Source organism: Anser brachyrhynchus (genome assembly GCF_964034855.1).
Source record: "Anser brachyrhynchus genome assembly, chromosome: 2".
NCBI classification, from domain to species: domain Eukaryota; kingdom Metazoa; phylum Chordata; class Aves; order Anseriformes; family Anatidae; genus Anser; species Anser brachyrhynchus.
The window spans coordinates 40,284,942-40,309,342 of record NC_137695.1 but is presented as its reverse complement, the minus strand read 5'-3'; the positions used below and the strand labels follow the sequence as shown (position 1 = coordinate 40,309,342).

The 24,401-nt window shown below is 37.3% G+C and overlaps 1 protein-coding gene and 1 long non-coding RNA gene across 11 annotated transcripts in view; one reads left to right on the top strand and one right to left on the bottom strand.

Moving 5' to 3' along the window:
- ZNF385D (zinc finger protein 385D) overlaps nt 1-24,401 on the top strand; it is a 436,473-nt gene that overhangs the window by 113,248 nt on the left and 298,824 nt on the right. The gene's annotated exons all lie outside the window — the stretch shown is intronic.
- Nucleotides 265-23,553, bottom strand: LOC308189584. The gene is made up of 4 exons (XR_013946450.1): nt 18,233-23,553; nt 15,738-15,863; nt 10,894-10,968; nt 265-1,657 (listed from the first exon to the last, which is right to left on the bottom strand). It is a non-coding gene; the product is annotated as an uncharacterized lncRNA (long non-coding RNA).

The following is a 24,401-nucleotide window of genomic DNA, read 5'->3' as shown; positions in this document are numbered from 1 at the left end:
TGACCCATATGCTAATAACTCCTGGCCAATATTACTCCTGATTACAAAGGGATTTGATAAACTTCTCTGGTAAAGATTGCTGTTGTCTTGTGCCACCAGAGATTTCTTAGCAGCAGTTCTGAGCAAGTGGGTTCGTAGGAGTCCACGTATTTTTGCCCTGTTCCTCAAAGGTTTTCCCCGGGTTATTTCATTCTGAATATGTTTTTGTGAATATGATGTTATTACTTGCCCCACCAAATTTCAAGGATGACATAAGACTACATGTGGCAGTTGAAGTGTTTTATTTTGTTTACTAGCAATCACTTTTGTGTAACAGCTGCTGTAAGGGTAGTAGAAATTTTATATATAGACAAATACAAGAATTTCTTATTCTGCAGGCATTTTAATCTTCTGGCAGGGTTCATTTCAGGCTCATAGTTTGTTGTTCCTGTTGCATGTCTATTACCTCCTATTAATACTCTTGTATCATCATTGTTTTAAGGAAAGGCTTTTATGAAATGTAGGCTACATTTCTGTTTTAGCTATGCTATGATATCTCTCTTAATACATCTAGCATCTAACTTCTCAGAAGTATGTGCTCAAGAATTGCTTTTCTTGCGTAGCTAACAGAAATCGTGTAAAAATTCCTAGAGGCAGCATGTAGTTTAAAAATAAAGCAACTAAAGCTCCTTATTTGGGGGTTTAAGCTAGTTATCTGCAAATATTTCCAGAATGTTTCTTAACCCACCGCAGCAATTCAAATAAGACACATTACAGAAAAAGGAACAGGATAAGAATTAAACTGAGTCTGATTTTGAAAGGTAAGAGGAACTCCCTGCTGAACTGACTTTCCTGGTTTGTTTTTTACATTTTCAGTATGAATGACATGTGAGGGATAGGTCATGGTTTACAAGAAGTCACTTGATACTTTCTTTCCATGGAACACTTCAAAGTTTTGCCAAGGTATTGCTTGCTCTGTGCACTTAAAGATGTTTTCAAAGTTGTTCTTTTTTTTGTGGTAGAAAGCGTTTACCTTGAGTGCTACTAGTAGATGGTAAATACGTTAGCTTTAAGATAATGTTTTTCTGTGAAATTCAGTTTTGAAGGGACACCAAGGAGACAATAAGGGAATTGGTATCAAATCTGGAGAATTGTACTAATCGTTAGTAATCTCCTAATAAGCTTGCTGTATATGATATTTTGTGGCCTAGAATCGAAGTTCATTTGTTTCTCGACTAAATTCAGCACTTAGTACAGATGACCAGCATTTTATATAAATACTACTTCTCCTTTTACCTTCATCTCCAAATTTAATTAAATGCATGTGCAAGACCAAATAATAACTGTGACACTCTGTTCCCACACAACAAATCCACATGTCAATTATGAGACATTTGATGTCTTATATGGTTTCCTGTCTGTTTGTGGGAAATGTTTTCATTAGGAATTAATGTCTTATGGAGAACCAGCTGAGCTCCAGTATCTGCAGCAGGTTGCAATCTGTTGCCTTGTGCTAGAAATTTGATCTCCAACATTAAAGGACAAAAGAATGGTCTGTAAGTACTGCTTCTGAGAAAATTCTTTGAAGCAGAGTCTTAAAAAGCAGGATTCATACCTTCTTGGGCTAATATGTTCTTTACTCTTTCCCTTTACTTTTCCAGCTGCCCTTGCCACCAACCTGCAGGATAAATAGGATAAAATTCATCATGTAATTTATCAGGACTTCCTTGAGTTATTTTTGAAGAACAAATTAAATATGCTCATATGAAATGAATAAAAGCTCAGCAATATACAGTTTTTATGTATATAGAAATACATTTAAGCTACAGTGCTTTACATAATTTCGTATTAATACTTGATATTCTTGATACATGAAAGGGAAATCCTTGCCTTGTATGTTTTATCTTGAAAGCATATGAATGGCAGAGAACTTCGTTCTTTTTTCAATTAATTAGAAATGCATCTACTACATGTGACTAGTCATAGTGTACTTTTCACTAGAATATAAAGGTTTATTTGTCATATCTGAACTTTCACCAAGTTATCTGATCCTGTTTCCAAGAATGGTTGGTTTTCATGCAAGATAGAAAGAGGGTTTTTAATTGAGTTTGGTTTTGGCTTCTGAATACAGAATTAAATACAAGTGTTCATTTTAACTTTTTCACTACCTTTTACTTTATATTTAGCTGCCTGCTGCAACCTTTTTCTATTTGAGTCTAGAAAAGAAAACCATAGAAATACTTCAAAAAATAGTCATGCCTTGACATTAGTTGTATTTTCCCCATTTCAAGTCTGAGACAAGAAATTCTTTACTATTATTAAAGTTATTTTCCTTATCATACTAATGCTTCAATTTGTTATGCTGGCAAATTGACAACGACAAGTTGAATATGAGCCAGCAGTGTGCCTTGGCAGCCAAAAGGGCCAACTGTACCCTGGGGTGCATCAGGCACAGCACTGCTGGCTGGTTAGGAGAAGGGATTGTCCCGCTCTGCTCTGTGGTGGTGCGGCCTCATCTCGAGTGCTGCGTGCAGTTTTGTGCACCGCAGTATGAGAAGGATATAAAACTGTTAGAGAGCCTCCAAAGGAGGGCTGTGAAGATGGTGAAGGGTCCAAAGGGCAATACATCTGAGCAGCAGCTGAGGTCCCTTGGTTTGTTCAGCCCAGAGCAGAGCAGGCTGAGGGGAGGCCTCATGGCAGCCTGCAGCTCCCTCACGAGGGGAGCGGAGGGGCAGGTGCTGAGCTCTGCTCTCTGGGAACTGACAGAACTTGAGGGAACGGCATGGAGCTGGGACAGGTGAGGGTCAAGCTGGATGTTAGGGAAAGGTTTTTTACCAAGAAGGTGGTTGGGCATTGGAACAGGCTCCCCAGGGCAGTGGTCAAAGCACTGAGCCTGCTGGAGTTCAAGAAGCATTTGGACAATGCTCTCAGACACATGGTCTGATTTTTGGGTGGTTCTTTGTGGAGCCAGGAGTTGGACTTGATGATCCATGTGGGTCCCTTTCAACTCAGAATATTCTATGTTACAAAGTATCTTTTTAAATAAGAACTCATAACTCATAACATAAGAAGTCATAGGCAGTTCACTTTCACTGTCTCTGATAAACTTGCAGAATATTTCTCAGAAGCAAACAGTAGCAAAAGCTTCTTGTCTGTGAGAAAACAGGTATAGAGCTGAGTGTTGCTTTTTCCTGATTTTAACTGATTCTAGGAATGAAGACAATTGACTTTGTGGTCCAAGCTGTCATTTTCAGTGTTTAAAGTGAATATTGTATTCAATATTGAATCAGTATTGAATTTGTATTTTTACAAATTTTGCTAAATGTTGTAGTATTTCACACTGTATACATGCAGACACACACACAAATGGGATATATCTGTATGTGTGTGGTGCTTTAACTGTATAGTATGCCAAAACAGAACGCGGAAAATAGCACAATGAATAACCGTACACAAATTTGCAGGTGTTACATTCTGACAGTGGTTTAAATTGTGACCAAAATATCCTGTACCTTTCCAGCTGTTTGTCATTTCACAGCCTACTCAAATGGCAAAAAATTAGTCCAATTCCATATGGTCTGTCCTTAAACAGTGGAGTAATTAGATCTATTTCTATTATCGTGTTAGAAACATTTAATTTCCAGAACAACAAAACAGAATTTTGAAAATACTTCCGATTCTGCATGTGATGAGAGTTGCTTTAAGTATGCAGTATAGACAATGTTATCCAAATAATAATAATTGTCATTATTGTAATAATTGATTTGTAACTGAAAACCGTCACTTTTTTTTTCTACCTTTAGTACCACCCAATTTGTCATGGTTTTATAATAACACAAATTATTGGAATAGTTTCAGATTACAGGAAAACACTTTATCATCTGCACATCTACAGATGGTTTATTATTTTGATCAAGCCTGTAATAGTTGCTTTATAGAGCTCTTTGTTTGATTTTCAGTGTTTTGTGATGATTGTCAGAGCTTTCCATTTGTTTTGTTAAATGTTTCAGTATTTTCAAACACTTCCTTACTAAATTTAGTCCAATAGAAACTGAGTACTTACAAATTCCTGTGCTTTTTGTCTTCTAACAAATCTACTATTGCATTACAGCCAAAAAATGCATTTAAACACTTTTATTTGATGTTTCTAAAAAGTTATCCCCTTTTGTAGATATTTGGGTGGTCAATGATGGGTACAATGTATGCAGTCTAGGAAAGGGGCCAAACCAGTGTTTGTCTGCTACTTAATCCAAGTTAACAATCTTTTGTACAAGTATAGCTTTGTTTTGTTCTAGAATTATTAAGCCTTTAATTTAATTTAAAGGCATTAGTCCTTTACATGAATGTTTTGGCTGTGTTTAGTCCTTTGTAGATTGTTGCTATTTTTTCTCATACAGGGTTCTAAGAAATTCTACTTACAGATTTTCTTCTCTGGATAAAATAATAAATAGTATTTAAGCACTTGGATGCATTGTTTGTTCATCACAACTGTTTGCACAGTTTTGATAAATACAATCTGTTTTCTTACTGGGATTTTTTATTCCTTCCAGTACTTTAAGAAGCTGAGTTTTCAAAAGACAAATTTATTGATTTCTCCAAAGTAACTGTATCTATATAACTTGTTGCTGGAAGAGTTACTGGAGTGTCTCCCAGCAATGAACATAAGCGGGATGTGTTGTGTAACACTGCCCATGAGTGTGAAATGAAAGAGTCTGGGACTATATCTGAAGACAGTCTAAGAAGAGGGTAGAAAGGCTTGAGAGAGTTATGGTGATGAATTTGATCCATTTTGGTCACTTTCAAACACTTTCTTTACCTAAAATTCTGTGGGTTCAGTAATGAATCTGAATACAAAGCTGAACACTTTGGGTAATGAATGATTTCAGTTAGCAGTCAGCTATTTTCTGAAATCTTCCCTTGTTATATCTTTTTAATTAACCCATTAGGAATCTGATGAAATGGTGTGATAACACAGTTTTGGTAGTCACTCCTTCTCTTGTTAAGTGTTTTGTATCCATGAGAGGGCACTATAGCATGTATAACAGATGTTGAGATGAGTTGAATAGACAGGCTAAGAAAAGATGCATATCTTTAGAGGTGTAGCTTCAACATAAAGCTGCGAAGTATCATACGCTTATTTCATTCCAAAGCTGAGGCAAGCTACTTTTGCTTCTTTAAAAATTTGAACAAGGGTGACTATGCAGAGACTTCACAGCAATTTAATACAGACTATGAAACAATTAAAAGACAGTACAGTTCTGAAGTATTTCCTGTTTTGTGTTGTTGGACACTGAAATTATTTAAGCACATGTATTCACATGTCAAGATCAGGAGGGAATTTAAATTTATTGGAAAGAAAGTGGTGGAAAGAATGCATCTAGTATCTTTTTATTTATTTTTTTTTCATGACTCACTGATACATGAGATAAAAATAGTGATTTTTGCTTTGCATAGTTGTTTATGAATCCAGGCAGTGTTAAAATGCAGAAGTTAAAAGCCTGCCACCATAAGTTTAAATTATAGTAGCAACTGCAGAACTAGTTTTTCTACATGGGGAAATTAAACCTAATAACATGCTCCCAACCCCTGAGTGGCTGTTGTAAGAGCACCAGGCACAAGAAACTTTCATAGTATGGGGCTTGAAAGAGTTCTGCTGAGGAGCAATTGAAGCTAGCACTGTTTGTTTGTTTGTTTTTATGGTGATTTTCTATATTGGGTCTCCAGAGACTATGTTAAAGTGCTGAAGCTTAAAGGCTTCCATGTTTTTGAGAGCTTGGAGGCTATCTACCGTCAGTGTTATTTGTGCACCAACCCAACTGTTTCAATTAGCAATTTATCGCTGGGGAGCAGTAATGGATTTTTAAAGTTTAAAGATAGATTTGAGCTCTGATTGTCTACAACAAAATTCGTGATCCAATTGGGAAGATCGTGTAGATGCTGAATTGTTACAGGATTTAACCCTTTTGTTTTGGGAATCATTTATTAGTATGTTTTTATAAATACTGTTAGAGTTGCAATTTTACCCGTTCCACTCTCTACTGTATTATGAAACTGAAATCTGTGTAAATATACTGGAAGTTGTGTTATTACTCCTATTAGTTTAGTAGACTAAAATAACCTTACCCATACCATCAAACTTCTAGTCCTTTTGCAAACTCAGTAAACTATGTTGTGAAAGCACAAGAAATACATTATCATCTCTCAAGAGGTGAAAAACAATATCTGCTTTTGTAGTGCAGAATGTCAGTCTTGTTCATTTCCAGAAAGCACCTAGCCTAGATAGCTAGTTAATTTTCTGAATGTGCTCATATTAATTTGGGCAGAGTAGAAAGTCTTTAAGGTAATTGTCTGAAAAATCTGAAGTATGCTACTGCATATCAGTGTAATGGAATATTATTTCAGTATTTGTTTTTGTAAAAGAACTAATTTGTATTAACTGCTAGTAAGAAATGTGTTCTTCTAGAACTGTTTTTCTGATCTTGAGTTCTACAAATTCGCAGCCTGTTTTGTAGCCATCTAAAATATGCCAGTCAGAGGAGGTCAGCACATTGTTTTGAAACGGGAATTTTATAAACCCATATGGAAAGATCAAGGTGAGAGCTGGGTTTACACCTTGTGCAGTGCATGTCTCACAGCCAGGGACACCCAGGCTGGGGGTGCCTGGGTTCCTGGTGGGCAGAGGGCTGTAAGGCTGATGCCGGCTCTGCGCAGCAGGGGTGGCACGGGACTGCTGAGGGAGATGCCCAGCATATGTCATGCCTGCCTTGCAGCATAGGTATCCTCAGGGGTTTGTGGAGTTACCTTTTTGTAGGTTTAAACTTCTTTTTGTTTCTTCTTTCCCAACTCTAGGTATAATTTAATGAGCGAGGTGGGCTTTTGTTTATTTTGTGGAGTCTGTTTGCTTGCTTGTTTTCCCTCCAAATAGAGTCCACATATCAGAAATCACATTGATTTCTGTGGACTGTTATTACATTGGGAATATGGAGGAACAGCTGACCATGACTGGCTTACTGTGAGAACTGCATTTCTGAATTGCCTGCCATACATCTCTGTTGAGGCCGGATACCCAAGAGGTGTTTTGTTAGTGCTACTGCAGAGCTTTTTGAACTATAGGAGAATGTTGTCAGGACTGCCGATAAATTTCAGTCACAACTTCAGCAAATCAGATGTGTCAGTGAGAACTTCAGCAAATCAGACAAGACATTTTCAGCTGTCATTTTAAATTTGATGTCTTACTCTTTGTGGGGTTTGGACATACAGAGGAATCTTTTAAAGGGAAAGTTGATAAAACTGCAGTTCCACAATTTGCAACATTACAAAAAAATAAAAATATCGAAGGCCTTCAATCTCTACTTAATACAATTTAAAAAGGTAGATTAGAATGGATTACAGAGCTGTCAATTCCAGTATGTCAGTAATTAGTTGCAGGGAAGCAGGATGAATTGTTCAATATGTCTGTAATACTCATCGTGCATCACTATGTCCAGCGTGTCATCCAGAACTGAAGAATATGAAGAAACTGTAGATAACAGATTGTGCAGAGAGCCACGTGGTTTAGCAATATTTGCCAGAGAGGAACAAAAAAGGTGAAGGATATTTTGTGTGTTTTTGTTTTAAGCATGAACAGATTTAAAGTTGTAACTGCTTTATTCTGGTTAAAAGAAAATGGAGTGAGTGCCCCTAATGGGACACTGGGAATTTATGGTATGGTGTTGAAACTAAGATCGTGACTAACAGCACTTCACACCATGTCTGTGGAAGCAGTTATGTTTTCAGAAAGGATGTTATGCAGAAGGTCACATCTTTGCCTTCTGTCAAGATTCTTGTACAATGCAGAAAGTCATCTATACTTTTAAAATTAGTATAAACTGTTGACTGTACTTAGAGTGTGGTGGCTGCTTTAAAAATTATTACTTTGCTTCCTATTTTAGAAACATTTTTTCCCATAGTTGCGGAGTGCCTGAATTGTCCCAGTTAAACAGCTTCCTAAGGGTTTTGAAGAAAGAAAACAAACAAACAAACAAACAAAAACAGCAACTAGGGATGAAATCCTGTCTCTGTTAAACAAAATTTCTGTTTATTCAATTTCGAATTTCTGCACCCATGTCTGGACTGAAGAAGCATGTACTTTTTCAGATACCAGTTAAAGCCCTTTGGTCCTATTGGATTTGGGGGAGATTTGTAAATTCTTTGCATTTTAGAAATAAAGCTAGACTATTTTTTAAGACTTTAAATGTTGACACCAAGTTCTGACCAGTTCAGAGTGTCCGGCAGGCAGGCTTTGATACAGTGAGTACATTTCTTGCAGTCAGAAGACTGTGGAGAGCTTTCATTCCAAATTCAGGAGATCCTTTGCAGCTGTAAGAGTATAGACCTGCTCACTTATACCACAGATGAAGGATAAGTAATGGCTTCAATATTACTGCAGAATAAAATGTTACCACATTTTAATGGTAATGGGATAGTTCTTCTATCCACATTCTTCACTGTTTCCTGTCCTGTATGATCCTTATATTTTCTACTTCAGTAGATTCCAATATATTGATGTGTGGTAACAGCTGTATTTCTGTGATATAGATTCTGTATTTAGAGAAGTCTCTCAGGATGCCTACTGCACAACTAAAAATTACATATAGTAAAACAGCTTTTCTGAGATAACCATTTAATTAAGCTTAGGGATTTCTTGGTACAACTGACAAATACATACACCTTTTCCCTTCTTTCATATTTGAGCAAAATGATTGAAAAAATAATAATAATTAAAAAAAATGTTATAGAATAATTTAGTATGGATTTTTTCATCATTCCCTTGCTAAATTGCTTTGATTTATTCAGTGTGAGGAATAATTACATTTCTTCCTTATGCTGAGTATCAAAGCTCTTTTTAAGGAAGTGAAATAAATTTCTTCCAGAAAGTGGAAAGAAATTAAGTTGACAGTGGCTGTTGTGCAATCTGACTTGATCTGTGGTTATGCTGAGATTTATGAGGTTAAGATGTTGATTCAACATGATTATAGAGTACTGTAGGTCTTTCTTAAATTTGACTATTCCTCTATATGCCAAGATAGGTTCTTTTTTTCTTTGTTTGATTTGGTTATGGGCTACTGGATATTTTAAGATCTCCAGTATTCTGTTAATTGTAACTATAGTCTGGTTTTTGCTCTGTCATCTGATTTTATTCTACATCCACTGCAATGGCACTCTGGTTGTGCTCTGGTTCCTCTGTGATGTATGATGTGCTGGGGTACTTATCTGAGAACACTGTTATCCATTAGCTTTGATACAAACACCATTAGTTTATTTAAAAATAAAAAGGAAGGGAAGAAGGAAAGAAAGGAAGAAAACTATTGAAATGAGGTGAAATAGATTATTAATTCAATAGAAATCTTCCACCTCTGTCAACATTTTTTGAGGGCGTTTTCCCTAGCTGATCTTACACTCTGCATTAGTGCAGCAGACAGTCCCACAGAGCCCTGGGATTTAGCAGCAACAGCAAATTGAAACTGCTTTAAGCACTCACAGAAGTGAAACTATCAGGCTGCCAGTGAAGTGTGATGTGCTGCAAGTTCAGATGTCCAGCCATCATCTGGTGGTGATTCCAACAGCCAAAATGATGGACAGCTGAACTGACTTAGGTATGTTCCCTGGTAGTGCACTCTGTAAAGAAGGTTCCCTGCAGTGAACACAGTAAACCAAAAACCTCAGGCAAACCTGCATAAAGGAGAAGACTTCTTTGTTTACTGCATGCTTTTTTTGTTGTTGTTGATTTAAGGATATAGTTGCTGATGTATATCTACATATACACACATGGTTCTTTGTGATTTATTTCATGGTCTTTGCACTAACATTCACCAAGTACTGTACAACTAGGAGGGACTTTTGTAGCTAAATATCAGCATAAATAAGAATCATTTAGAGCTGAGCAAAATCCTAGCTTTTTATTTCTAGGCAGAAAACATTAATCCCCTTTAATCCCTTGATAAGGGAATCTACTCAGAAATGGGAAGGCTGATACCCTAAGAGAGGGTAATTCTCTTGTTGGTTTGTGAAAAGGTACAGAATTAATATGAAATATAATGAAATGTTGAATTCAAATATTTTTGTAATCTTCTCCATCATTACTGCCTGTTTAATGATTATAGTGACAGACATCTGTGCCCTGGATGATCTTATGTCAGGAAAATTATAGGTCCATCTGTTTTTAAATTGCTCTGTGGTTTTCCATTTTGTTACAGGCATGGTGGTTATGACCACTGACTATTCTATGAAGCCCATCTGTACAGTACTTAAAGATTGTCTGGTAGATGGAGTAAGCAACAATGTCCATTATTATTTTGTCAATTTTCAGTACACTTAGGATATTGTTCATTTACAAAGCTTAAATAATAAAGGTTAAGTAAAGGATTAGGAATGCTTTCAAGTAATATATTAGGCCTTTTTTTACTTTCTTTGACCAATGATACTCATAACATGTCTAGAAGATAAGGAATGCTCTATATTTTTTCCCATTTAATAGCTATATGTAAGATTCTTAGTTTGAAGCCTGCTTTTACTGCTTATAATGACATGCCAGAGTGTAATAAGCTCTTCACTTAACTGTAATACCATAAATAATGATCAGCTTAGGTCAGACATAAATTCTCTGAGGTCTAATTTTACATTTGGTTCTAGTATTTCTTTTTAACTCAATGTATGCCTGCCCATAAACAGTAATTAAAGCTTGCTAGCAATGTAAAAACATGAAGACATGGTTAATAAACACAGGAAGTTAATCAATATAAGCCATAGTAGCTGATAATTAAATATATATATATATATGTATCTCGAAAGATACTACTTATATATGACTTCGCATGACTTTTTATTTTTTTTTCCCTTCTGGGCTACCAGTAAAGCAAAGAAAAGAGTACTTACAACAAGTGCTGCCGCCGTAATAGCAGCTCCCTTTTGCAAGGAGTCTCAGTGTAAAAAAGGTACAGGTACATAGATCTAGTCAAAAGGACCAAATATGAGCATATGTTGTAGGGCCAGGAAGCAAGCAGATACAGGCATTCTCTAGAGTCACCCTGTCATTGCAACAAGAAGTACTTGGCATTATTTAAAGCTCTGACTATTTTTTAGGGCTTTGACATGCTGAAAAATAATAGATTTGAAATATTTATGAACTACAAGATCAACACTAAAAGTTTGTAAAGGCCGGCTGCTGACAAGTGGTACCTTGCATTTGTGCCTTGTGGCACACATCATAAAACACCGCTGCTTAATTTCATGAACCCATGTTTAGTTTTGTCTTTTTTCCACAGGGCCTTTCTCTTGTTAAGTGCATTAGGAGAAACAGTTATCAGATTTTCAAAGGAACTAAAAACTCTTACTATTTTTCTCCTTTTACATCCCACTATTTTAAAATGAATATGCTTAGCAGTGTAGATAAGACATTCTGAGTCCATGCTTAATGACAATATCAAAATCAAAATACATCTAGTTTTTACCTTTAACTGATCCAACATGTATTGTAATATATACAAATATATTTGCATCTGGGAGCTTACAATAAAGATGAAGAAATTATGAATTACGGGCTCAGTACATTGCCTTGGCTTCTGAAAGACAAATTGCATTTTTCTGTGTTTAATTTGCAGTGCAAAAATATTAATTGGATTGTTGATGCAGTGATTTTTCAGCTATTATGACAACAAAACTACTTCAGTGTTAAATCAGAAACAGACCCAGCTTAGAAATTAAAGATTTCACAGGGAAGGTGTAATGGACTTGACTGGACATCAGATACCCTTCTGTTGATTTCCATAACCTTTGGCACAATTTGTGTTGGCAGTTGATAAGGCAAGAGGTGATTTATGAATTTCCTTGAGGAAAATGGAAGGCACTAGGAATAATTGTCTGGTTTTAACAGAGAATGTTTGCATATGTACATTACAGCATCTTGCACTTCATTTCTGCATGGCCATAGAGATGGTAAAAACACCTAGAGGCTTCAACTACTTCTGCCTCCTCATATACATATAGTGAGAGCTGGAGACAGCTGAGGATGCTCCAAGCACATCTGTGTGTCTTACTGACTTCTGCTGAATTCTTCTAGTTTGGATGTTACTTTTGGTTTACCCTCTCTTACTGACTGGCTTCAATCTCCCATGTCATTAACAGGACACATTTCTCTAATAATAAATTGCAGCATGCTTAAAAAAGAGGTGGCAAAGATTAGGGGAGACGTGTATCATCTTCTGGAGTTGCAGAAATAAGGAAGACGGACAGGAAGGGGCTCAAAAATGTTAAAGTCCAATGCAAAATAGTTGGTGGTTATTCAAAAATAAATATGAAGCATTTTGCAAGGAAATCAATGTTTATATTATTTCCCATAGGTCATATTTTTCACTTGGTAAGGGGCATGAAAAATAAATGTAATTTGTAGAATTAGACCGGCAGGAGAGCAGTATAATAGGCTGTACTTTAGGTTTGATTATTCCCATGTCCATAAGGTTATTCTCATTTGGAACTTCAGGGTTAAAATTCTAGTTTCATAACTAGCTATCTGATAGCAGCGTAGTGTGTGAATGACAGGAGCCAAAAATCTGGATGATTGAGTTAGTACTGGATCATGTTATATTTGTTACAACTTTCCTAAAAAATAAATTTAATGCTGGCAAGAAGTGCCAGATTGACAGCTCTGGAATCTTATTTATCTACTGAAAGAGAAAATTCTGACAGTAGAATTACTCTCTTACAGCCCCAAAACTAGGTTTAGTGGGATTCGCTGCAGAATGTAAGGAAGCAACTTTGTCCTCAAACCATTAAACATTTAGTTCCTCTGCAGAGGTTAGCAAGCTTTTGTGCTGCAACAGCCAGGCACAGCCTCATGAAAGGGCTTGAAGCCATGTCACGAAAGAGTCCTGGGTTATCGTTGGGAACATAGTAGCTGGACTGTGACAGTAGCTGGACTGTGAAACAGAGACTGGCCAAGAAAACACTGTGTCTTCCCCAGCCCAGGCAGAAACAGACCTTTCAGCTTGTTTCCAGAAGGATTCCCCATGGACTGTCATCAGGCTTTCTGAAGGGGAGAATGAATAGGGGGCAGAAGAAAGGGCAGGAGTTGCCTGTGTTTTTCCTTTGCAAGCTGACACCTCTGCTTTCATAGTGCAGAGAAGAGGGCAAAGTCCTCCTGCAGACTGCTCACTGCAGCCTTTGCAGGGCTTGCCTTGGTTTTAGAATAAATGTTTGTATTCTTAAGTGTTGGTGTTAGAATATGTGTAACCTCTTTCTTACAATATTGTATTTTTAACATGAAGTCTCTTTAGTGATAGAGAAACGTTACTAATTTTGGCCAAGACTCTTTGGCTTTTGTTGTTGTGTTTTACTTCAGGATTACATTTTAACTCCAGCTCTTGAATATCAGTTTTGCATTCACCTCGTTAATTAATTTTCATCCTGAATAGCATGACAGCCTCCAACTCTGGTATACTGTGTAAACGTGAATTGCAGAGGTGCAGTCTTTGATATAGTTGGCTCTTGAGCCATCACTATTATTGTAAACGAAGACTGCTTTCAAAGAGTGTTGAGAGATTGTTTTGACTTGGCAGTGTCTGTGGAACACCTGGGAGTTACACTTTGTACCTGTGTGTAGCCTGCTGCTTTACTTATGGAGCTGAGCAATGGCTTCAAGTTTTCTATCCTTTCCAAGCAGGATAATACAGAAAAGCGAAGGGAAGTGATAATATTTCCATTGGCGATTCTATCTGAGCAGCATAAGTTTGAAAGAAGTTCAGAAGAGCCTTTAAGATTGTACTTCTAACCATGAATGACTGAGATGTTCAGATAGTGTGGACTTAGATAAAGCTCAGATGTACTGAAAGATATGTAGTTTTTTTGATAGTAGTAGAGGAAACTGATGGAAAATATTGTTTAGAACAAGATTAGATAGCACTCTGGAAAATATCTTAAAGCACTCATATTAAATCAGCAGATTTGCCACCTCTGATAAGCTGTTTATTAGATCTATGTGTCTAATATGGGAAAAAAATATAAAACTTATTTTTGCATGTTTTTTAGTTTGATTTTAAATGAATGCTAGTTCCTACTGGATTAGGGCCAGAGAAGGGCTATGAAGCTGGTGAAGGGCCTGGAGCACAAGTCTTATAGGAGTGGCTGAGGGAACTGGGGTTGTTTAGTCTGGAGAAGAGGAGGCTTAGGGGAGACCTTATTGCTCTCTACAGCTACCTGAAAGGAAGGTGTGGGGAGCTGGGGGTCAGCCTCTTCTCACAGGTTGCACACTGGAACAGGCTCCCCAGGGAAGTAGTCACTGCACCAAGCCTGTTGGAGTTTAAGAAGTGTTTGGACTGTGCACTTAGTCACATGGTCTAAAATTTTGGGTAGACCTGTGTGGTGCCAGGAGTTGGACTCGATGATCTTTATGGGTCCCTTCCATGATATTCTATGATTCTGTGACAGGTAACTAGAGATAGGACTAGAGGGAATGGCCTCAAGTTGCACCAGGGGAAGTTCAGGTTGGAAATGAGGAGACATTTCTTCTCAGAAAGAGCAGTCAGGCACTGGGATGGGTTGCCCAGCGAGGTGGTGGAGTTACTGCCCCTGGGGGTGTTCAATGAAAGGTTGGATGTGGTGCTCAGGGACATGGTCTAGTGGGTGACATTTGTGGTAGGGGGATGGTTGGACAGATGATCTTGGAGGTCTTTTCCAACCTGATAGATTCTATGATTGCACAGCCCAGCATCCTTAGGATTTTAACATCAGCTTTACTAGAACTGTGGAAATGCCCACTAGTTGTCGGTATTAAAAACCTGGTGTTTGGGAGAATAGAAAAGAACCAGCAGATTTAAATTAGAAATTAGTTTTCTAATTTTGCTTCAATAAAAGAAAAATCTTTTTTTTTTTTTTCTGAAATACTGGCTTTTCAATAAAGACCGTCTGTTTCTCCCAGAGCTATAGCAACTTCAAAGGGTCTCTCAGCGCTAGCACAGCTTGGTTAGAAACAGCCAAGAGGATGCTGAATATTTGTACAGCCTTTCTAATTCCACAAGAGACTAAACACATTTGCTGTTTTATATGCAAATAAAAGAGATGATGATATAAAATGAAAATAAAGAGTAACACAAAATGCATTCTTCATGTATTTTGCACTGAATGTCAAAACATTGCTACTCATAATTAAATGTAAGTGCAAGAATGAATACAAGATTATTAGTTAAGTTCAAAGTTGAATGAAAGCCAATCAGACTTTTTCAAATTTGTTGTTGTTAGTTTTACATCATAATGCAGCATACCGTATTGTTATAATGCAATACAGAAATGGATAAAATTGTTTGCAATTTATTTGAACTATGCACATGTATCAATAAAATCCAGGCTGAGATTTCTCTTGTTCACTGTCTGCCTGAGGAAGTATTTGTGAGCAATTTTGGGATCACATTGGAAAAGAATAATAATTGTTGAGACTTTAATGGCTCCATGGTAGGAGTACCTGTGAGTAAAAAAAAAATTAGCAGAGAAAGTATCCTTGCTGAGGAGAAGCAATCTGAAGTGGTTCATGAATATTCTTTTTTTTTTTCTTTTTCTTTTTTTCCCCCCATATTACACTGTTAAATTGTTACCACTCACTCTTACTGAGGTGCCACTCTCAGTATAACACTATCTCTTGCACATTCACTTCACTTTTACGTGAATTCTACAACTATTTGGGGAATTTGGGGTGGGGGGAACACAAGAGGAAGCACAATGACAGAGATTACCTTACTCATTGCTCCAGGTAAAGGGAATCAAAATCATGAACATCTGTAGGTACTCTTGCTCTTTACACCGGAGAAACCCAAGCATTACTGTTTTGCTTAGGGAAGGAAATCTTAACTCCACGCAAACTGGAACAAATATAAGCAAAATGGATTTCAGTAAGCTGTGTAATTTTTCCCTCCTTCTTTCAGAAACAGCAGAGGAAAATTTGGTTTATTTAGCTCGAGGTCAAGAGTAAGTTCTCTTAGTATCTGAATGAAAAAAGCAGTGTAGCAATTACTTAACTGGGTTTTTGAAAGGGAGAATACCATAGCAAGAGGTTGTGATTTTTTTTTTTTTTCCAGACTGAATTGTGCTAAAGATCATTAATAACTGGCATTAATAACTTTTTCTCAAAATTATGAACAGGATAAAAGTGAATCACCTTTCCAAAGCAAAAAGGGAAAGTGATGGCCTTGTTTTCCAGCCATTTAAGTAGGGATGCCTTGACTGTGCAAAAATCTGTCCTTGCCACCATGTAAACGTTTGAGTTCTAAGGCCTTTCACTTCTGTCTAGTTAAATATTATTTAGTTATACATAAGAGAGTTTAGGGAGAAATTACAAAAAAAATTAAAGATTCTTCTATTTGTTGAGTGTTTTTGTATGTGTGTGAGAGAGAGAAGGAAAGGTGGGAGATCTGATTCAGCATATAAACTCCTTTGTTGGGAGTTTATCTGGTGTAGTGCCTCTGAGCTCCTTACAGTCCACAAATATTCAGACTTGCAGAATGCTAGTGAGGAAGGGAAGTAGTATCTCTCCTTTTTTTCATGTAGGGGAGTAAAGCGCAAAACAAAGGAGAACTAGCTCTTCAAAGCTATCCCGCTACCCAAATCCCATTGATTTCACAGGGAGGTAGGCACTTAATTATCTTTCTGAAACTGCTCATAAGTAGTTTACTGAGGAACTTCAAGAGGTCCATGATAGACTACTGTTACAAACCTCAGCCTTCCAAATCTTGACCTATTTCCATGACTGCTGCCTTGTCTTTCTTCTAGGGAAGTTTAAATATTTTTCTTCTCTCGTCTTTCTCAGAGACGAAAGGAAAGCTTTAGCAGTACCACTAGCACAAGTGATTTCAGGGAGGGGAAGGTACACGGAGAGTGGAGAGAAAGAAGCTCTTTTATATTCCATCCTCCATTTTTAAGTAGAATTTGATTTTCACACTGTAACCAAAATGATAGCTTTCTGCTGAAGTGTTTGTCTGAATATTGCAGGCCCATCTTTGACAGTTCATTTGACCTAAAGCGTCAGGACATGCTTTGCCAGTGGTTAATATACTTAGTATTTCTGTGACCATGAAGCAACCTTCTATAAATATGTTACAGCAGTCGTACATGGCTGTCTGAAGGAGTCTGTCTATAAAGATTTATGTGCAAATGTCCTTTTACCCTTTTTTTAACAAGCAGCTTTCAAAGACTTTGCATTTTTGGCAGAGCTGTGAGCTTTCTCTTAGGGCTACTCACATTTCAGAGAACAGGTGACTTGCATACTGCTTTGTTTATAAATTACAAGTAAACTACATTGTCAGTCCAATATATTTTTAGAGCAATCATAGCTGGGTGCATTGCTAACAATTTCCAATTCCTTTTTTACATGCTTATAATTTCTGTTTTCTTTTTGTTTGTTTGCTTTTGTTTTTAGTTACAGACCTCTGGAGTAATCTTGGTGTGTTGAAAACGTTGTTTTCAAACAAAACTTCGGTCTTTTTGCACTTCTTCATTGTATTTTGTATGTATTCTTTGAAGGGGATGATTCTCTTGTATGTGTTTGAAGTGATGATGACTAATTTTTCACTGTTAGTAAAGGAGAACATTCAAAGATTACATGCAGGATTCAAGATACATGCAGGAACACACAGGAAATCACAAAGCATCTTATCGGTCTAAGAAAAATTATCTCCTCATCTTTTGGCTAACTGAACAGAAGAATCACTGCAGAACTGATAATTTTAGATTTTTTGTATGTTTGTTTTAAATTCTGAATTAGTTGGATAGAAACTTTTGGGAAGCAGTGTAATGATCTGCACTGTTTTGTTGCTCAGTGATGGAAAGAACTTGGCACATGGTACTCATAGCTTTATTCTCTGTTGGAATCATCTGCTTGACTTTGCTGAAATTATGCCAGTAGATAATTTGGCCCTTGGTATTCTAAGAAACAGGAAAACGGATGCTGAAACCTGCTTGTATCACTAAACTGTAACCAAATATCCCTTACTATGGGGGAGAGGGACAACTAAATTTCTTAAGGAATTATGTCTCTAGCTCCAATGTCTGGCAAACTGTCTCTTTATATTCATGTACCAGTCAAAATTTATTTCACTAAAAAAATAAGGTTATTTGAGCACTGTGTAATTTCTATAGCTGAGTATTAGAAATCAGAAAACTAAACCAACATGATTAAATAGAAATGAAAGAGAAGGTGCCTACACTAAAAGAAAATGGTACTTCAGATAATCACCTGAGAAATTAGATGCTTGCTGTAGTCTTGTTCAGCTCCAGAATTTCTTGCTTTCTCCTTTAGTTGTCCAGTAGCACACTGGTTTTCTTCTTTGCTCAGCCGCTGACCTCTCTCACGTGGTGTTGGCTCTTCTCCATCCTGTGATTAATGGCACTGCTTTTGATCTGATCTGACAAGTCATGTTCTACCCGGGCAATGTGACAAGGTCTGTGGGGAAAATCCTGCCCCTCCGCATGGCCTGGGTGTCCCTCATGGCAGGAGAAAGCACTCCATCATCCCTTCCTATGTCCAGGAAGGGAACTGGGCCTGGCATTGTGGAATTCCTCATCTCCTTTACCCTTTATTGTGGCAGTAGCAGCAAAAGCCAAAATAGTCAGGAGCAGCCCAGTAGCCCTGGCAGTTTCTTCTCTGGATGGTAGTGATCCTGCTCGGCAGATGCCTCTGCCCGAGAGGTTCCAGTCAACTCTCAGGCCTGTTTTATAGCTCTTCTCCCTTTCTACGGTTTCAGGGGATGGGAGGCAGTGGGAACACAAATTGCGTCTGCAAGTGTCACAAGGGCAGAGGGTGCTTCTGGCCACATAGCAACATTCAGGAATGTAATCTTAAAACAGAAACACATATTGGTTCTGTGTATGCTAATACTAGCTGCACTATGAGGGATCAGTGTTGCAGAGATCCCCAGACTCTCAGGTTGTTCAAAATTGCTTTTGTTTCCTGTTTGGACCAAGATTGCCTTCTGCCATGAACATAATAATTCTTATCCTGCTATTTATCCCAGAGCTGAGATAAAAATGCCTGATGGAAAACAGGTAGCATACTAGCTACCTTAGATTCTAAGATGGCCATAATGTATGCTATTGAAGCCTTCAGAAGTTTGGAAAAAATAAATAAATCTTTCCATAGAGAAGGTTTTACTTTCTTGGACTATTAAAATACTCAAAGTAGCCTCATCATTTTCACTATTCAAGTTTAGGCTATATGTAACAAACATATCTATGAGTGTGTTTTAGATAGACATAAAAAGTCCCTGAGTAGCCACCAATAATGCATGTTATAATGATTTTGGGATTTTAGAATTACATTTATCCATAACACACAAATGCATATGGCATAAAGGAATGGTTCTCAAAGGCTTTGTGCAAAGAAACATGAATAGTCTGTATTTTTTGTGTGTGAATAGTATATGGTCTGAAAAGACAAGCCAAAATGATGGAAAAAGTAATTTTCAAATGTCTTCAAACGCTCACGGTAAATAAGTAAATGCATCAAACTGATGATCAGGTAACAAATCCTAATGCTTATAGTCACATCTAGGTGTCACCAAAGTCTGTTTAGAACTTTGTTTTTACACAAGTGGGTTGGACAGTTACTCATAGGTAACTGCATGAGCAGGTTTAGTACGAATCAATCAAGACTGGTGTTTTATCCCATCTCCTAAGCACATACATGACCAGCTCCTTCTGTGTTTATCCTTGGAAAATCCTGAAGTGTGTTTGTGAGTGCTTCTGTATCATGGATATTGCATCCAATACTTGATTGTTGAGCAAGTGCAAAACAATGTGCGACTTTCCTTGCTAACATCATAAGCAAATCTTGCCCTTCTTGCATCCATGTTTCCTCATAGGATTATAGGACTACTCATATTACCTTGTGTCTGTAACCCACCTCCTATTTCTTTTCCTGCTATCTGATTTTTACCTATCAGTTAGGTCAGTCATTTAGGCTGTCAGTTCCTTGAAGCATGCACCACCATATTTTGTTGTGTGTGTAGGTATTGTTAGTGCAAAGGCACCTTGACCCAGCTGTGATCTGTAGTCTAAGTAGCTATTATGCAAATTTTAGCATTTAATATCTTTGAAGAATTGCTTTTCAGTAATATTGATTGGCAGCAGTTATCCGTGATATAGTGGGAAATGAAGGAGAGTAACATTTGAGACGTATCCTTGAAAGCAACCTTTTGATTTGTAGAATGCATACAAACAGCAAATCCAGCAGACCACAGAAATGCAGCAATAAATGTATGCAGCGTTTTTGGACTCCTTGTCATCCCTGCCATGCTGTTTGCTCGGCTAGGGCTAGAGTTCTGAAGTACCCTGGAATTTATGGGGTTATTGTTACAGACTTTATTTTAGCCTGTAGTATAGTTACATCAAAAATGGAAGTAAAATGTTAATGTTTTGGCAAAGAAACCTCAAAATCTGGAGGGAAGAATCTAAATTTAACTGAAGCCTAAATATCTCTTGATTTATGCAGTGCACATCAAATCCTATAAAACTATGTTTTCCTCTTATACCTTCTAGGGTCATCTTGCCCTAGCCTGTGATGAGTTTTGTTACACCACTGAGCAACTTCCTAGCTCAATGTATTTTTCAAAACTGACATGCTGTACAACTAAGCCGTTGAAAAGAACAAAAGCTTTCTGAAAATGTTCAAGGAGGTGAATCCAGACTGTGCTACTTTCCAATCACTGCTTAGTTCATCACCATGTTTAACTTAGCCTCCAAGGATTCCCCTGAGCCTCGAATCAGCATCAAACTGAAAAGCAGCGTGGTCAAGGTAGCGCACAGTTTCCCACAGCTTCTGAATGCTTATTTTCTTTTCAACTTATTCTCCAAGCAATTGAGTTCCTAAATTGGCATCACACTAGGTGACGTGCTTAGGAGGGTACATCACTAATAGCATGAAATTGCTCATTTCTCTTAAAGAAATACAAAATAAAAAGGAACCAAACAAAAACACAGAAGTTTTGTGTCATTAATGGAGCCTGTGGATGAGAAGTGTGGAAATAGCTACTTCAGCAATCATTATCAGCTTTGGTTTGCTTTCTGCTACCACGCTCTTCCTTTCTTTTATTTATTTATTGTTATTTTTTTTGCAAGTGGTTAAGGCTTGCTGTTTCTTGAGAAACTGTTTATATTTTGTGGAAGCAAAAGGATAGAAATGGACTGCTTGAAAGTCATGTAATGCAGAACCCCCAAACAATGCCACAATATTCAGTTTCAGTCAGTGTCATGGCTGTGTAGGGACCTTAGTCCAGCAGCTAAGTCCAGGGAGGGTAGAGACAAGATCTCCTTTCAGAATAGTTACATGCAGGGAGCATCCTGGTCTGTACCCCAGGGACACACTTTCATTTTCTTTTATAAATGTGTCTAATAGTTTATGTTGTGATAGTTTCTTTTGGTTTAACCTCAAACTCATATGTTTACTCTCATTTCACCCACAGGGTCTTATTTTCTAGTTCTCCTTGCTGCTCCTCTCTTCCCATAAGAAACAGATTTAAGATTGATTTTAGCGGCACTTCAGGTATAACAAGGATAATCTGGCACTGAAAGCTGAAAGGAGGAACTTTCTTCTTCAATGTTTTTGCAATCAAAATGTTGGATGAGGAATTGTTCCCGCTGAACATACGTTAAACTTGCTTTCAGGTACTGAGCTTTGAAAATAACAGTTCTGAATGATGAAATACAAGAAAATATAAATAACTTAGAAAGAATGCTGATTTAATCACGACAGAAATAAAAACTTTATTTCTTTTTACTTTGAGTGGGCTTTGAAAAAGCATCCATACAAACTAGTACAAACTAGCCTCAGATATTCTGGGTTCTCTTACACGTTTCATCCTCATATACGTGAATCTCAGTTCTTAATTATACTCCTGCAAAAGCACTTACAACAGGTACTTACTTATGGTCATTTTGCACCTCTGTATTATTTTTGTCACCTTTTGGATACTTGACAACATCTTCTTGAGAATCACAGAACTACAGGTTAATCTTTTCAGCCTCCCAGTGTGCTCTTCCATTAGACATAGACATTTTTCAGTACAAAAAATATTTGTCTTTTATTTTGTTATTTTTCAAATATGATCATTCCCACTAGTCAAAACCTGCTTGCACCACTTTTGCAAAATGGAACAGTCCCATAACTGTTCAAATGCAAGTAACATTCTGCAGCAGTTGCATGGGGACCACCCCCCAAAAAATAAAATAAAATAAAATAATTCCATATGACCTGTGCAACTCCTAAATCTATGACTTTTACACTAATGTATGTGTATCTGAATCATCATTAAAATCAAACTGAAACTGTCAGTGATCCAAGTTATGTTTTAGTATCCTCTCCTTCATTTTAGTTTCTTTTCAGCAACATCTTCATGCTTTTGAAAACTGGTTGTACAAAGCATTGCATTGGTATGAGTTGATAAGATTCTGCAGCATTTTCCTAATATTCCTCTTTTTCCCTAATACTCCTCCTTTTGACAATTACTTTGCTTATTTGTGTGCTGTCGTACTGAAGGTACTCTACTCGTTATATTTTGAAACAGACCAGAAGATGCCCTGTGTGCAGACAGCTGTTTGTACTTTTGTAAACTCCATTGCAATCCTTTCACACTGTTTTTTTCCTGCTGTGTCCATTGCTGGCAATGAATTCAGTGCTGAGATAATCCAACTTCAATTGCCAAAGTGCTTAATTTTATCTGGTATCCTAATTTTTAGTGTGTTTATTGCAGGCATGCCAAGAAAAGGATGTGACAGCACTTGGATTTATCCAAATAATAAAATGAGTACATAAACATTTCCATTTGACATATAGAAATAGGAATTTAAAATGAGAAGATGGCTTTTGCTGAGTGAAAAAGATTCTTGATGTATGTTAGATATTTTTTAGGAATATAGGAATTGTTTTAGTACATGAGACTGAAGTGTTCTTTGTGTGAGTGACAACAAATGCATAGGAAAACGTAGTAAGAATATATACTTTTCCAACCTCTAATGTTGCAGCTCAGGGATTGTCACAGCCAGGGGTGGTTTCTGGGTTTTTAGTGCCTTTCAGAGGATTTTTTTTTTTTTTTTTCTTCTTGGTCTGTTCAGTCTCTCCTTAAACTCATGTCATCTTTAAGCATGAAGAACATTTCTTGGCCAGGATTTTCACTGTTCAGTTATACATTGTATGAAGATTCATTGTCTTTCATTTAATCTTGCTGCTTTCTACCTTTGAAAACACCTACTACTTGTGTTGGAAGAAGCAGTGGACAGTCAGACTTCTATCACAGTATTTTAGAAGGAAAAGCCTCTCTCTATCATAAATTGCATCCTGGATGCTCAGCGTGGCAAGAGAGCCAAATATCCTAATCCTTTATAATTATAGATCTCTTCATTGTATCTCTATGAGTTGGGTTGCTATTTAGTAGAAGCACAGAGGGGCTGTCTGAGATTTTAAGACGCCTAGACATACAGGGAATCATGCAATACAATTTTCAAAAGCACCCAATTATCTATCATGTTCTCATTTTGGTTTTCTAAATACTGTCTGTCTTAACAATTGGCCATAAGGTATCTTGCTGGAAGCTGAACAGGTATTCTGTACAACATCAGAAAGATGTTCTAGAATATCTCTAGAATATCAGAGTAGCATCCTAAATAGTGAATCATTCTTTGTCTTGGATGTAAAAAGAGGTTTTCATTGACTTCTGTAGGAACAACATGGATCCAATTCCAGCTGGAAATTCCAATCCTCCGTTTGTAGCCCTCAGGACTGCTTTCTTGGGGTACCTCCTGCATGCCTAAAACAACATGGGTACCTCGTAATGGAAAAAGGAGTATTCACACACAATATGTATTGTACTGTGTACTCTTCTTAACTTGAACCGTGACTCACTATGCAGTCCAATGTAAGAAGTCCTGCTGGCCACCATGAGCATGAAATAGTAAGAGGGGGAGCTGGAAGCATCCAGGAACTTTTGGCTGGGGAGGGAGGAGCACACAGTGTGTGCTGGAGAAAGCACATTCATGTTACTGTAGGGCCAGGGCACCGCCTTGTGTCTGGGGCAACAAACCACTTATTTCTTGCTAGTTCAGTGCAATGGCATTAGGTAGGGAGAAATAATATTCAACTATACATAAACTATGCAACAGTACTCCTGAGATAGCCATCCTTTTCGAACATTAGAACCCACAAAATGCACTGCAGAGAGTGGCTGTGCATATATAATCTTCTTTCTGTCCCTGATAGGTGAGAAAGATGATGTTGCTGTAGTTTGATGCATCCAATTATTATAAGATCCTGTAATAAAAAGGCTATTTCCTGGTGTAAGCCATTGGCAACAATTAATACCAGGGTGAATCAGATCTAAGCTGTTGCAATCAAAAACTTCTGTACTATAGTTTAA